Here is a 16144-nt window from a genome sequence, read left to right on the forward strand (position 1 = left end):
TAGCGACCACTGCTCTACTCAACTAGCTAGTCACCCAGAGAAAGTTTACCGGGTCACATACTGCCAACACGTTCAGCTTTTCATGCACCTGTGGCCAACTCGCTAATTTCCAAGGATGATTGCTGCAGAAAGAAGAAAGAGAAAATAATCAGAGAGGCGAGAGTCTGGGGCTGGCGGGGGATAAAAGCTCAGGGTTCAGTATTTGGTGGGGGGGGCAAACAGAGATTCAAAGGGAAATACACTAGGGACAGTGCTGGCTTTGCTCTCTGTCCCCCGCCAGTCCAGCTCGAGATGTTGGCTGCGGGTCCAGCCCCTCACTTCAGCAGAGCCCAGACAGCTGCCTTCACTCTCCCTCATCCTGGATCTGCACTGTGTGCTTCCCAGCGGTAATGCACCCGCCTCCTCGTAGGTGCGGCCGATTCTTTTTCAAGGATATAATACGGAAAAAGTGATGACATGTTCGCTCGGCGCACCAGTGCTGCTGCGCAAGTACAGAGGCAGTTAACGGGGCCAGGTTTAGTCAGACAGAGGATGCACTGGCACCCACTGAAGGTGTCTGAAAATTTACACATTTATTTAAAGATAGGATCAGCATCGAAATCGGCAGATATAAATACTCAACGGATCGGATAGGATCAGGGCGGTAAAAAAGTGGATCGGGATATCTGCTGCCATTAGCAATTTGTATATTTTATTTCTTCATGTGGTTGATGATGTTGTTGATGTTTACAACAAAAACAGTTGTATATTTAGCCAGCCTCGACTTCTTTATCATGGGCTACTGTCATTTGCTGTGTTTTTCCTCATTGTGATTAGTTTCATTTTGCAAGGAGCAGCTGGGTCACTCATTATGATGCGAGAGCTAATTCTCTTACTTCCGCTAGATCAAAGACACCCGCATTCTGGGCTGGTAAAGGCCCCTACAAAGGAAACAGGTGCGAGCTGGTCTCATGTGGTGGTTGATGGTCATATATCCAGCGACAGATATTTATTGAATCTTGATTAATCCTTTGTTATGAAACAGTCATATTTTACATCTCTCTGCTTTTTGCAATCATGCTGCCTATTATTCTTGCAAACATAGATCAGGTCTTCTATATGTTGTGTTTTAGTTATATTAAGTTTAAATTAAGTTATAGGAAACTAGGCTCACTCTTTCATGACACTGAGCACCTCAGACATAGGAAATCTTGCCCATTTCGGGACAAGGTGGCGCCCTGAAGATGGGCTTTAGCGTAGAATTTCCCTTACGAATGTGTGTATGGCTCTGTGGGTGGTAGAGGCTCATCAGTGTGTTTGCGGGTGTGACAGGGTCACTGAAACCCACTTATCCTCAGGGCGCACTGACCGAGGACAGGGCACTTTCCCTGCTTTTCATTCACCGCCGTCTCCATTCAGGTACTGAGCAGTGACTCCCTGTGGCAGATCCTGTGTTCCTGGGGGGGGGGGGGGGGGGGTGGCGGGCCCGAAACAATATTCAACCATGTTGCAGTTTGCTAAGTCAGTGATAAACGGTGATCAAAAAGGGGGGCACTCAGGACCTCAAAAGGGTTGCACTTCCAATCTTTTGGATAAAGGGGCTCAGGTACCCTAAGCCTCCCAGGAGGCTGACTTTTAATTATCTATCCAAGATTAGTGAGTGAGTGCATTTATTTATACAGCACATTTCATAGACAGTCGCAGTCACAAAGTGCTGCTCAATCCAAGTGGAATAAAACAGAGGAAAATTAAAATCAGAAGAGATCACTGCAGCACCACATATTCAGTATGACTGTTAGCCCAATGCCTGCTTAAATAAGCAGCTCTTCAGATGGTTTTTAAGAAGCTCCCCGTGCCAGAGGAAGGAGACTCCAAAGCCCAGGAGTCGTCCCCTCAAAAGATCGGTCACCCCAGGTCAAACACCTACGTGGCAACATCTTGGATGCAGATCTAAGGGAATCTTAGAAGATTAGTGCTTCACCGTACAGTGCTGCTTATTTATATCATTATTATAATGATCATAATCACTTTATCCACATTTCTGTTCTCACTGATCAGATTAACACTCTTTTCCTCTTGTAGAATCCAACATCTCCGATAACTAAAATGCAAAGGTGGTTTTATTTGATCTGTATGTCGCTTTTATTTTTATGAATATTATCACTATGCTTATTAGTGGTTATAAATAAAAAGGAAATGGGGATTTATACAGATCACAAGAATATGACAGAATGTTTTCCACACCCCGGGCAGCTAAGTCTCTGTCAGCAGAATGGTAAACACAACACTTTTCAAGTCCGACGTGCTCTTTACATTATGCTTTGTGATCATAAAGAAGTCTTTCGACTTCCTCACTAACACCTAGAAATATAAAATCCACTGGGTGCAGTTCAAAGAAAAGGCGTCATCTGCAGCTAGCTGGTAGAGATGCGATATTATTTCTTCCTTATACCTTGTTTACCATCAGCCTGGGTTGCAGTGGGTTAGGGACCTGTGCACCAGAAGGTTGTGGATCTGAATCCCAGCACCAATCATATCACAGCTGGGCTTTAACCCCAATGGTTTCACAGGGGAGAAAAAATAGCAAATTAAGTAACTTAATGTAAGTGTTAAATCCCTTAAATCTCTCGATCTCTGCTCTGTTGTCATGAGTTTTATCTGGTTTTACAGTTACCATGATTACGTTTTAATTTTGTACATCTTCATTAAACTATTGCAGTATGAATAGTGTTGTTGTATGAGCTATCAGAATAAATGTAATCGCAGTTTGCTGGGTATCACTGTGGCCTGACGTTTCTGTGGTGGGGGGCTTGGGTCCCACCCCAATGCTGGACATAAAGACTGCCACTGGCTATTTTGGTTTCCTCCCAGACTAAAACCAAGGTGCTGGATGACCTGCCTCTAAGCGTGGCTGTATCTACGAGTGTCCTGTGTTGGAGTGCCATCCCGTCCAGCGGTCTCCTGCTTTGGGCCCTGTGTTTCTGTGCGATGGACTCCATGCTCCCTGTGTCTCTGTACTCACTGCTATAAAGAACCTGAAGAACATTAAACGTGCATGTTCTGAAGGTGGTGGCACCTTGAGGTGCTCGTTTGCGTCTTTCGTTTTGCTGTACTGTTATTGTACAGTACAGGCAGTTACTGTTCGGTCTGATCTCCATTCGCCTCCTAAGGAAGCAGGTCTGTTTACCTGACGTTGCGTCATATTGACTTTAGATGTACACTGGAAACTTGTGGGGGGCTGCACAAGTAAATTAAATTCCGTAGAGATGGATTTTTGAATGTCATTGATGTAATTTGGGCTAGTGCTGTAAATTACATTTGTTTAATGTTTGACATTTGGTTCCAGCAGAGAAACTCCTGTTTACTCAGTATTGCGTCATGCCCTGTTTAAAAAATGCACAAAGAACTTGACACTGGAATTCTGGAGAGAAAGATATTGGCTCCCTTCTCACAGATTTACAGATTCAACCAGGCAGAAAATGCCGAGGCATAAGGAGTGAGTTCTAGCACTATCACTTGCCTCTTTGTGTGCAATCTGACCCGCAGGTGAGGGCCAACTTCTACGTCAAAGTCAGGCCTGATCTTGGATATATCACACTGACTTGTTTACTGAGAAAGAAGGCACTGGGGTCACAGTGGTGCTGTGCTCAGCTCCCACACATCTGACTGAGCTCAGATCTTCCTTATTCATCCCTCTGCTCATGTTTCTGTTTTGATCAGCAATTTTGGTCTTTATTGAAACAGACAAGCAGGGGAAGTGCTAGTGTCTTTGTAATGGTTGTAGACCCATCTCTTTAAAAGCAGGACCCGCAGTGCATTTGAGGAAGAATAACACAAGAACTAATCTCCTTCTGATCGGTTATATTTTTGTTGGTTTTATTTTTTTTTTCAGTATGTAGCTTCCTGGTTGGAAATCAGGATTTAATTATCCTCTATGATTAATGACTTTGCAAATTATTATTATTTTTTTAAATACAGCGACAGTCGGAGCTCCGAAACAGCTAATTGTTCCTTGGAGAATACAGAATAAAATCCCCTCATCCCCGAATTAACTTCACAGAACTTCTGTGGAATGAAAGTGAAGCAGTGGGAGATAGCCGATCAGCACAGGTGAAGTGCATGCTGTTCTATGCTCTGCTCACAAGGAGGGGGCTGTGAACCTTCCACCAGCCTCCAAAGGGCACCGTCTGGGCAGGATATAATGACTCCCTGAGAGGTGAGAAGCACTGAGCTCTACTTCACTGCCAGGGAAGGGGAGTATTTTATATTTTTTTTAACACCACAATTTACCTTCATCTGGGTTTCTTAAGACAGTTGGTCCTGGGGGAGACGAAACCTGAGAAACACACGGGGAGGGGAAGATAGAGGAGGGGGGGGGATACAATCTGCTCTTCTCCTGTCATAAGACGGCAGGTATTTTTGGCAAGGTGAGGACAAGGAGTTTCCTCTAGGCGGAGTACTGTCAAAGGGAACAGTTTTGACATTTCGCAAGAGGTCCGTCTCCATGAAGTATCTCGCTTCCTGCAAAAGCTGTTGGGATTCTTGTCGACCAAGCGCTGCAGCATTCTGTTTATTAACTGTAAAGACGGCCTCTCCCTTCGCATTTCCTGCACAAGCCCGGGGGTGCTGTGTGCGAAGACCGAGTGCTCTTTATATTGCGTGGAGTCTTTCAGCAGGATAAGCTAAATGACACCGCGAAAGTGGAGAGGACAGAGTGGCGTCACTCATAAGACTTCCTCCAAGATAAAAAAGAAAGGTGGCTGGGTACTGTTACACATTTGTTAGCATCTGGCAGGGACAAGATCAAGATCAGGGCAGCATCTTCTGAGGGGGTGCCGGCTTAGCACGCTGCCCGTGCCGCTACCCCCCAACCCTTCTCCCCGGTCAGTAGTTGCACATGTATGTTGAAGACCAAGTGAAATTTCCCGAGGGGGGTGAAGTTTGTGTGTATATATACAGAGGTGGACATTTCAGATAATCCATCCATCCATCCATTTTCCAAACCGCTTATCCTCATGTCAGATCAAGAAAGTAAAAATCCAGGCCAGGATTTTCTTTGAATCAACAAGTTGAGCAGAAAGAGTCACATTCATGGAGTACTCAACTGGTTGGTTGAAAGAAAATCTTGGATTGGATTTTTACTTTATGGACCTAAAATGTCTAAAGTCTATCTGTATATGTGTATATATAAAGCAGGCAGCTAGAGGAAGACGAGGATGAGGAATTACGAGGATGACTTCCGTAGAGGAAGTACGAGGATGACTGTACGTGGGTTGTCAGTCACTTGTCAGGCAACTGACTGAACTGTCTTTACTACTGATCCATCCCACTAAGTTATTGGTTGATCTCTGGTCAGTGGCCTGTTGTTTCTGTGAATACAGTGCATGTTTCTGTCACTGTGTCACTGCGAGAGCCGCATCCTCCACAGCAATACCATCCCGCACCACAGCGTACACTCCGTTTCCTAGAAACTATCGAAAAACTTATTTTAAGCCTACTTAACCTACTTCAGTGAATAGTTGTGTAAATTATGTTAGAAAAACAGTAAATGCTGTGTAAAAAGGTGCTGAAAACTGGGTTGTTGTTTCAAATGTTCTGTTTGTTGGAATAAACTTTAACCGACCAAAAGAACCACAATTTAAATATAGTTTTTAAATACTTATTCTTTTCTCCCGTTGCAACATTAAGCAACATTGACAAAGATGTACTGAAAATAGGCTTCTGTATAATGATGTGGTAGCAGACAGTCCTGCTTATATTACGAATTGCTTATCATTTTTTTCCCCTTCCTATTCTAAATAGTTGTTCTTGGTCTGATGTCTATCTCACTGCCTTCTTTGCATTCCGGAACATTCAGCTTAAACTTCAGCAGCATTCGAAAGTTGGTAACTTAGATCTGCCCTGACCTCCAAGCAACACACATAAAACTTCAACACTGCCAAAGTGCTTAACAGAGGTTAATCCTGTAATTGATATTGTCATTAATAATGGCTTGATTGGACTTAACTAACAGGCTTGACAGGGGAGCAGACAGGGAGATGAGGTCACTCAGGATTCCAATACAACATGAGCAACACCCAACGCCGGCATTGTTCATTTTCTTTGGGTCTAGCCTCTGAAGGTGATCCTTGCTGAGCCAGTCATCCAATCCATAACTGTTGGTCTAATCTGAAGCCTATTCAGACACATCATTCACTATCCAAGAAACCACCAAACTCTTTAAACACTTTTTACACTTTGTGGGTCACGTGGATCCAGAATGAAAATCAAAATTGAATCAGACAAATCAATTCTGGCCTAGAAATGAGGGAAAAGATTCAGCTAAAGGAAATCTTTCTATGGGATGATCTGTGTGAATGAATTGTGTTTTGGTGACAGTTTTCAAATATAAATGAAGAGAAAGTTAGTTAGAAAAGGATACAGGCCTCTGGGACATTCCAGAACAAACTGCAGAATTACCTACATCCCGCTCTCTCCTGAACCAGCTTCTCTGGTTGGGCACTTGGTGTCCTCTGGTATCTTCTAGCCCAGATGAGAACTAAAACTAAACTTTTAGTCATGGAGGAATCATAGATACGATTATGATTCACGATTCACAAATCTAACAGTCATGAGATGAAAGTGTATTTGATGCTACAAAATACCTTCAACTAGACATTCATTGAATTATTTTTTTCCTGACCCACTTGGATGCTAATATCTACATACATATACACATTTACTCGTGATATTTAGCATTTATTTGCATAATGAAAACTGGATAGAATAAAATAATGAAAAAAATGAAAACGTGGACATTTTAGCTGTGAGTGTTAGTTTGCAAGATCACAGATGCTAAAAGTATAGTGTGTGTAGCTGGTGTGTGGCTGATCGACATTTTATGCATATTCCTGTATGACCTGTTGTCTGCTTTCACCTATCCGTAGTTCAGTCACTAGCCACAGAGCAGTGACCTTTCATTTCAAAGCATCTGTGTTTACATATAACTACTGGCTATTGGGGAAAAGAAAAAAATTCAAATGGAATCAATGGCAGCAACAAAGCTACAGTTAAAGCAAGCCGACTGGAACCCTCAGGGCGAGGAGTTAATTCTTTTTCTTAAGGCAGCATCTGTTTGAAAATTGACAAGCCGAAGCCCAGGATGTTTTATTTATCTCGTTTATTTCCTGTGTGGCCACAGCTTTTGATGACAGATGTGGGTCTGAGATAGGGAGCTAGCAGTGGTCACCGTTTCAAAAATGAGCGGAAAAAAATCTTTTTCATATTTTGCACTGATTTCGAGGCCCATCGAGATAAGGCGATATGTAAGGCCTGAGCTAACGCACACCAATCCTTTTATAAATGAAAAAAAAAAAAATTACAAGGAACCTCTGGGAATATATGCTGAAATCTGAGAGAATTAATGGTTTGCCTTACTTGTGCTTGTCTGAGAACATCTGACCTTAACGTCAATCTTCTGCAACTTCCTCTGTTTTGATGGACCACGTTTTAATAGAATTGAAGAGTGCTGCTTCATTCATCACCATGGGGGAAATTGTCTTTTCGCCTATCCCGTCTTGCTCCCCGTGAGGCCCACAGACAGAAGACAGAGAGTTTTCTGTTTCTGGAGTCACAGCGCATGGTCAATAAGTGTCCAACACCTCTGAAACAGTGAGTGTTAAGGGCCTTCGCTCAAGGGCCCAGCAGAAGCCACAGGATTTGAACCGCAAATCTTTTGCTAACAGCCATATGGTCTCAACCCACAGAGCCAAACATTCTAGACCAGAGTTGCTTGTAATTCCATAATGATGTTAGTATTTGACGCATAGATTTCCCACTTACCTGTTGTTGGTAGCACAAGATCCAGTCACGTGTCAGACAAACAACAGCCGAATGCTGCGGTATGTATATCAGGTGAGCCCCCCCATGCCCTGCTTTTCTCAGTGGGGGTTTTGGCCATTGCCTGAGTTGGTACAACACCCAAACAGGGACACACTACCACCATCGGATTATCATCATCTTTTTTTTTTTCCTTTAATGATAGAGACACCCCACTCAATATTAATGTGCAATTCATCTAGCTGATGTAGTCTTTGTTCCCTATTGCCCAGTTTGGCTGAACAAAGGCAAAAGTGGAAATTGGGATGGGGGGGGTGGGGGTGGCGGTGATTAATTTATAGATGTCTCCTGCTTTATTGAAGCCATCCTTCATTAGGGCAGCATGCAGAGAGAGAGTGAGCGCGAGTCCCACATCTGGATACAAAGCCACAATCGCATTATGGGGGATGAAAGCAAGATTGCAGGGGCAACGGTACATTAGTCATGCTTCCGGCTGGCTCTCCCTCAAAAGGGGGGGGGGGGGGGGCGGGGGATTCACCATACCGGAGGCATATGCCTTCACTGACGCGCGGGTTAGCGATTGCTTCTAGGACGACAGTTCCACAGGTCAGACCCGCGTGTTCCTCAGCGTCTAGCTGTGCCAAACCGCCACACTGCTAACATTCAGGACGCTGCTAAGCCACAATCCATATTTAAAGTATTTATTTAAACGTGGCATTAAAAATTCACGATTTTTTTCAGCCCACTATTAAGTTACTTTAATAATATGAATTTAAAGTGGTTAAAAATGCCATAACATAAGCATATTTATCAAATAACAGTGCAGCCTGAGGTGTATCTCTTACTCGAAATCCCCCGGAATAGCATTTATAAATGTGGAGTGCATCAAATATAAATGAAGTGGATATGGGCCCAGCACAGAATGTAATGCAGTGAGAGTAAACACATAGCGGAATATGTGGCTGCCAGGAAAAGATATTCCCTAACATTTTTTAATCCAGAGTAATCTATTTCAGATTATAATGCTTCTTGGGAGGCATTAGACTGTAATATGAGGAACTGTGAGAAGGTGATCTGGGCCATCTCTCAACCAAGTCCTCTTGTTGACAGGTGACAAGATGGAAGCCAGTTTCCGTTAAACGGACTAAGATTCGCTTTTGCAACTCTACTTGTGGAAGTCAGTCTCTTCACCCATAGCTCAGGGCTTTCAATTCCCACTCCATCTCTCCGCAATGCACTGAGCAGCCTGTCAGCACAAACCCCGTAAAACACCGCACCCCAGGGAGGGGAAAAGGAGGCGACAGGGAATGATGAGGAAACTGGGGGGCCGAATGCAAGCTGGCTCTGACTGACCAGATCCCTACCGCGTCTGTCCAAAAGGGGGCGCTGAAGAGCTTAGCTGCAAAAAAAATCCACGGCTGTCCTCATTAAGAACAGTTCAGCTATACCGTTCAGGACTCTAAGGAAAATATATGCACAGTCTCATTCAGATATATAAATTAACACATGCACAAACAAACACACATACATAAATATGTATGGGGGTACTGTGTGACTCAGCAGCTTGTGTTTCTGTGGTCGGAAACTTGCTGGTTCAAATCCCATCCTGGACCGGATAGTCACATCTCCCTTGGGCCCTTGAGCGAGGCCTTCTGAAATGCTCCAGGCACCAGAGTTTCTCACGTGTACATATGTGTGTAAGTGCCAAGACAAGAAAAAAATTGGTTACGTGTAAAGAAACATTGCAATGTACTCGTGCAAATGGCAATCAAGGAATATTTCATATTTTCTCATTTCATGCGAAACTCTAATGCACACACGCATATGTTATGTTCTTGCATGCAGATGCATGTACACAAAGCCAGCCCAGCACTGTACGTGGACGTGATGCGTCGTGAGGGCACGCACAGCCGTGTCCGACACCAGCAGAGGGTGCCGCCCACATGCCCCCGGTCGTGGCTTGGCCCTAATGCGATCCGGAATCCAGTTCCGCCTGCTTGCCCCCGTCCTCATGGCCTATCATCTCACTCCACTAAATTAGGCGCTTATGTGGTCCGATGGCCACTGCCAGACAGGCCATATTTATAGTGACAACTAAATTACACCCCCCTGTCCCAGTGCCCCAGCCACGTGTCAGGCATGGTGAGCACACTGATCGTGACTGACGCGCCTGGGCCGTGGGCGTGCGTGGACGGCAGGACTCGGCAGCTTGGGACGGCGGGATTCGGGGGAATGCTTTCCACGTGCTTTCCGATTGCGAGGGTGGGCCTGCATCGAGCAGCATGTCTGCCAGACTGTCATTCACTGATGGCAGTGCACAGAAGGGAGGGGTTGAGCCCACAGACTCTACCTGCAGTGAATTACAGTGCTCTCCATGTGCCTCTCAAAGAGACTCACTGCTGTTCGCCTTCTGCTGGGTCAAACGTCAGTCATTTATCGCACTTCTATAAAATTACAAAGTATGCTGCTTCAGTTGAAAAAGTCGTGGTATTTTAGTTTTTGTCACATACTACAAAACTCTGTCTCTCTCCATACTTGTGTGTGTGTGTGTGTGTGTGTGTGTCTGTTGGAGGGGGCTGGGAGGAGGGTCAGATAAACATTAAATTGTGGATGTCTGGCTTTTTATTTCGTACTCATGGAACTTAGTATGTCTGTTAGTTTCATGAACGCAATCTAAGCACTTTTTTTGAAACGCAAATTGCAAAAATGGGCAAAACTGCGTAAATTGCTTTATCTAATACTCTTAATAATGCTAAAAATAATAGATGTTTTTTTCATGCTCTTGAAAAAAATTACAAAACATGCTGCTTCAGAATAATTAAGCAACTGATTCTTCCTAGACTTTTAGTCTGGATGAAATGAAAGTATCTATTATTCATCTCTTTAATGGTCTTTTTTGTATCTTTTAAAGGGTTCAAGTTGAGCTTGCTTGGAATGACTGCACTTGGATTTTAATGCTTAATTGCTCGATAACTGATAAGTGTCTGAGTGGGTGGAAGGTGGGAAAAACAAAGGAAGACTTAATGACATAACAGACGGGGAAAGACATGGAAGAGGCCTATCAAAAGCATGTCTAACACTCGGCACAGCGGTAAACCATAGCGGGAGATGAATCAGGAAAAGGATTTCAAGCGGAAAAGGAAAAAAAAATTGAAGCTGTACTCTGTAGGAGACTGAACCACGAAGAACCTGTGATCCATCCTCCACGCAGTCGGCATGCACACGCTACGGGTGCTTTCTGTGTCGTCCCACATCAGGAATCTTGGGTAATTGGCTACGACTGTCAGAAATGCCCTGGAGAGATGTGTGTGTCTGTATGTGGGGACAGTGAGCTGAGTCTCAATTGGCTTGAAATGCTGAGGTCTTTGTCAGGACTCGGGGTCCCATCGGAGATAATCCGCTGAGGTCCGAGAATTCCTCCTAAATCACACGGAGTTGCTTTCCTGTCCTCGGCACAGCTTGCTCGTTAATTAGTGAGAGTGCTTTGGGACTCCTGCCGGAGGTACCGGAAACATAAGGAAGAGTCTGAACGATGACATGTGACCTTTGTCGGCATCGGTGCCATTTGTAGTAATATTTGTTCCATCTCAACAGACAATGGGCACTGTTTTCACTCGCATTGTCATTGCAGCGCTGACACTTGGGGACAAATTTTGTTATAGACAGAACTGAAGAGTGAAAAACTGTTTACAAAGGCATTATGTGATGGCCGACACCGTGTCTGCAGAGTGCAATGGTCCGTCAGATGTCAAATGAGCACAGATGGTGAAGAGAAAAAAACACTGATTTGTTTGGGCTTGCCTGAGAGAGACCCCTAATGTATTAAGTACTATCTAGTCTAGGTACCATATTCCCATTCTAACCAGTAGCCTAAGCAGGCATCGATGCCAGTACTCCCTGCCAGTCTAGGAACAAAGAACTGTCTTTGTTATTTAAAGGCACAGGGACCCAGGAACAGCCTTCAGATTCAAAACTGAAATAGTCTTCAAACCAAGAATATTTTTTGATATGGTGTTTGGTCCATTCCGGTACCCAAAAGGTTAAACCACTGCCTTTCAATTAAAATGTAGCCTTGTCAGGCCATATGGAGATTCTCCCACTTTTGGAGATGTCCCTGCCTTCATCTCTACTTCAGCTTCTCCTCTGGATGATTGGAGGAGTCGTGAGCCACTCTTGTCTACATGCGTTACTTTTACCTGGAGTCCGCCAGGCAGAAGCTGCCTTTTCCTTGACTTCCATTCTACTCTGTTTCTATTATGAACATATATTACAAAAGCAATCACTTACAAAAATGTTAGCAGAAACACTCCACAGGCAGGGGGCGTAAGGGTCCAATGGGAGACGACAGAAAGAGCAGCGATATTAGAAAGTTTAATTGTTTCAGCCACAGACTACTGAAGGTCCCTGATATCCGTTCCCAAACAGAGAGTGACTGCCTCCGCTGAAATAATTATAGATACTGCCTTTGCCACCTTGAGGTTTTGTTTTGTTTTTGCTGAAAGTCTGAGGCCTCTTTGCACAAGCTGTCGGTCCATGCAAACAAATAACCGCAACTGAGACATTTCCTGCATGCGCCGGAGCACCATGTCCGTGGAGACGCTGCACTGCTCTAAACTCGACGTTCTTCATCTTCTCCGTGCTCGCATTGATCATTTCAGTTTGAAATTAAAATGTATCCACCGTGCCCCAGAAATATAGCCGATCTTAATCCGGGGAGATACATTCAGAGAAAAGTATTATCAAGGAACACTTAACTCTCCCGTTAAGGGTTAGAAATGAGTGTATATAACTTCATTATAGGTTCACACTGTGTCTGCAGTGAGTTTTTTTTTTTTTTTTTAATCAAAGGACTTAAAATTACACTGTGCGTCCAGAACACCGTTGTGATCTCTTTTGCTAAGCAGAATTGGGAAAGAAAAACTTCAGATAAGAGCTGCCATTAAGACAACATTGTACTGGGTGCAAGTAATGGTGTTTAGTGCTAATCTGAAAATAATAAAGAGCAGGGTGGAAAAAAAAACATTTGGCATTGTGAGTGAATTGGTTGTGGGTCTTGCTCAGCATGAATGCTAATGCAGAAAGGGGCCCTTTTCCTGATTCCCTTATGTGTCTCCATGGACACAGTCTGTGTATCTCTCTTCCTCTCACCACCCAACTCATGGAGTAGCCAACAACTTCCCTATGCTGGGCCGAGGTCAGAGATTGATCCAGACCCCCACCCCCCCCCCCCCATGTCAAATAGTCGCGGTATCATGTACATGGCTTGATCCACCCTCCTCCACCCCCACAATGGCAGAGGTGCATTCTTCTCATTATGGTCCAAGGAATGTAATTACAGTTTGTAGACCTAGCGCTTAGTCACACTTGGCCAGCAACCGAGGGTCCTACATACAGCCATGCTGATAACTTTGACCCAAAATGGCATCAGAGATGATTGAACTGGAGGTGGAGGAGAGGAGGCAGATTCAGTGGGCTGAGGGACGGCAATGTGGCCGAGAGGGTGGATGAAGGTCTGAGGAGTTTCACTCATGAAATGTGAAAAAGAATCAGGCGGGAGATTCACTTGAACTTTTGTTCCAGAGTTGGGTTGGAAGTTTTTAATTACGAAGCTGCGGCAACCAAAGTCCTACCGGTTTCTGTGAGCAGGCTGGAGCATCTGTGCTAGCATTTCAGAAAGGAATGCGGGGAAGGGAGAGGGCTGTGATTCTCTGCGTCATAGTACAGGTAACAGACGGGAGTTGCTGAGGTCAGGATTGTAAGACATTTGGGCAGAGGAAGAGGGGAGGACGCTCATGTGATGGGTCTGTGTAGGGGTAAGACGAGAGGTCTGCATAGGGCTAAGAAGAGAGGTCTGTGTAGGGGTAAGACGAGAGGTCTGCATAGGGCTAAGAAGAGAGGTCTGTGTAGGGGTAAGACGAGAGGTCTGCATAGGGCTAAGAAGAGAGGTCTGTGTAGGGGTAAGACGAGAGGTCTGCATAGGGCTAAGAAGAGAGGTCTGTGTAGGGGTAAGACGAGAGGTCTGTGTAGGGGTAAGTAGAGAGGTCTGTGTAGGGGTAAGTAGAGAGGTCTGTGTAGGGGTAAGACGAGAGGTCTGTGTAGGGGTAAGACAAGAGATCTGCGTAGGGGTAAGAAGAGAGGTCTGTGTAGGAGTAAGTAGAGAGGTCTGCGTAGGGGTAAGACGAGAGGTCTGTGTAGGGGTAAGACAAGAGGTCTGCGTAGGGGTAAGTAGAGAGGTCTGCGTAGGGGTAAGTAGAGAGGTCTGTGACTGCGTGTGCAGATAGAGAGAGCCTGAGCAGAGCTGACAGGGCCGCAAGCTTGCGAACAGCTGATAAGGGACAAAACGGGGAGGTGACCAGTGGCTTGGGAGGCGTGTAACAGCAGTGTAGTCAGTTCAGATGAGGTAGCAATACCCAGAAGCAGGTGGTCATTCAGTGGGAAATTTATAAAAGAACAATGCTTTCTCTATCAAGCAGGAAATGGAAGTAGGTCATGGTAATTATATAATGAAAATAACGATGACGACAACAACAACATTAATACATTAAAAATAATAATAATAATAGTAGCAAAAATAAAATAGGCATGGGGGGGGGGGTATTCCATGAAAGTAGCTAAAGAAAGGCAGACTTTCCCGAAAAAGTCAGACTCAACCAAGCGCCATCTCTAAACTTAGCTGTCGCTACACGAAAGCAGTTTAGCTTTAACTAATCAAGGCTCATTCAAGGCAGACTTGCATAGTGTTACCTAGTGCGCACACCCGAGATATTTAAGAAGCCCAAATGAATGGATGAACGATAGATCAACCAAACGAATCAGAAAGCGTGTAAAACGAGAGCGGTGTTTCTTTCCGCCGCAGAACAAACGCTGCTGATGGAGCTGTATGAAAAATACAAAGATATAATTGCTAAAAAAGGCAATACTGTGGCCATAAATACAGCCAGGGAGTTGGCTTGGCAATGAAATGCAGACAGACTAAATGATTAAGTAATGTAAATGTTACAAGTGCCTAGTACAGTGGCATGGTGGTACAGTGGTTTATGCTGTCGCTTTAGACCGCGAAAGTTCCTGGTTCGATCCCCATAGCCAACAGGGAACCTTCTGGGTTGAGTTCACGTGTCATTCTTTCTGTATGATGTTATTCTGTATTATTTGATCTCCGTAAAATACTTTCAATCGCATCCCTGTGAAATGTTCTGCATATAAACATATCTTCTCTTTGTAATTTGAGTAATAAACTTTAAAAGTAGACAATGACTAAGCAAAATTTAAAAATATCTTCCTTTTCATATTATTTTAATGGATTTTTTTTTCAGTTTCAGTCATTGCATTTCATGTTTGACCTTTGTAATATGCCTACGCTTTTATTTTACAGTAAAATCCCGTTATAACGGACTTCAAAGGACCTGGCAAAACAGTCTGTTATACCCAGAGTTGCTGTATGCCTGCAGGACACCATTTACTCATGCCACACCCCAGCAGACACACTTGTGCTATAGATTGCCTTGCGGAAGGAGCCCGCATGTCCGTTATAGCCAAACAAAACTATAGCTGGATATCACCAGCACGCCACGTGCCTTGTGGGTGGAGCCTGCATGTCCCTTATAGCTGACCAAAACTACAGCTGGATATCACCGGCATGCCACGTGTCTTGTGGGTGGAGCCTGCATGTCCCTTATAGCCAACCAAAACTACAGTTGGATATCACCGGCATGCCAACTACAGCTAAAAGCAGCCCTGGGGACCAAATAGTTTTTTCGTTATAAATGAAATTCTGTTATATGCCAGTTCGCTATATCCGGTGCTGTTTCTGCATGTTTGTAAAGGCGCATGGCCAGGACCAGCGGACCAAGTTCGTTATAGACGATATTCCATTATAAGCGAGTCCACTATAATGGGAATTGACTGTAATTATTTTGGAATTAATTGGAATGCTAAGACGTGATTTTACAGGCTTTATTATATTGATTATGTTGCAATCTCAGCTCTGTTCTCCATATTATGGAACTATCACACAGAGGATTACTTCAGTAGATGGTTTTTATTCTCTGCTTTCTCGTCCGGCTTTTACTCACAGCACTGAGTACAGGGTTCCATTTTTTATATACAAGACTCACTCTCCCACTAACTCAAACAAAATCATGTCATTTTGGTACACCTTACAGGTTAACAAAATAATCCAATCAGATAATGTAAAATATTATGACAGACGAGGACACATAATTCAACAGATTACATGACATGAGTTGTAAGATCGCGAATTTCGTCCAATGGAATGACGTTATTTGAGGCAATGCTTAACTAAGCGAGACAGTTAACCTCGTCTGGAACCTCGACTTGTTCACTCGCC

This window comes from Brienomyrus brachyistius, chromosome 23, assembly GCF_023856365.1.
Source record: "Brienomyrus brachyistius isolate T26 chromosome 23, BBRACH_0.4, whole genome shotgun sequence".
Lineage (NCBI taxonomy): Eukaryota > Metazoa > Chordata > Actinopteri > Osteoglossiformes > Mormyridae > Brienomyrus > Brienomyrus brachyistius.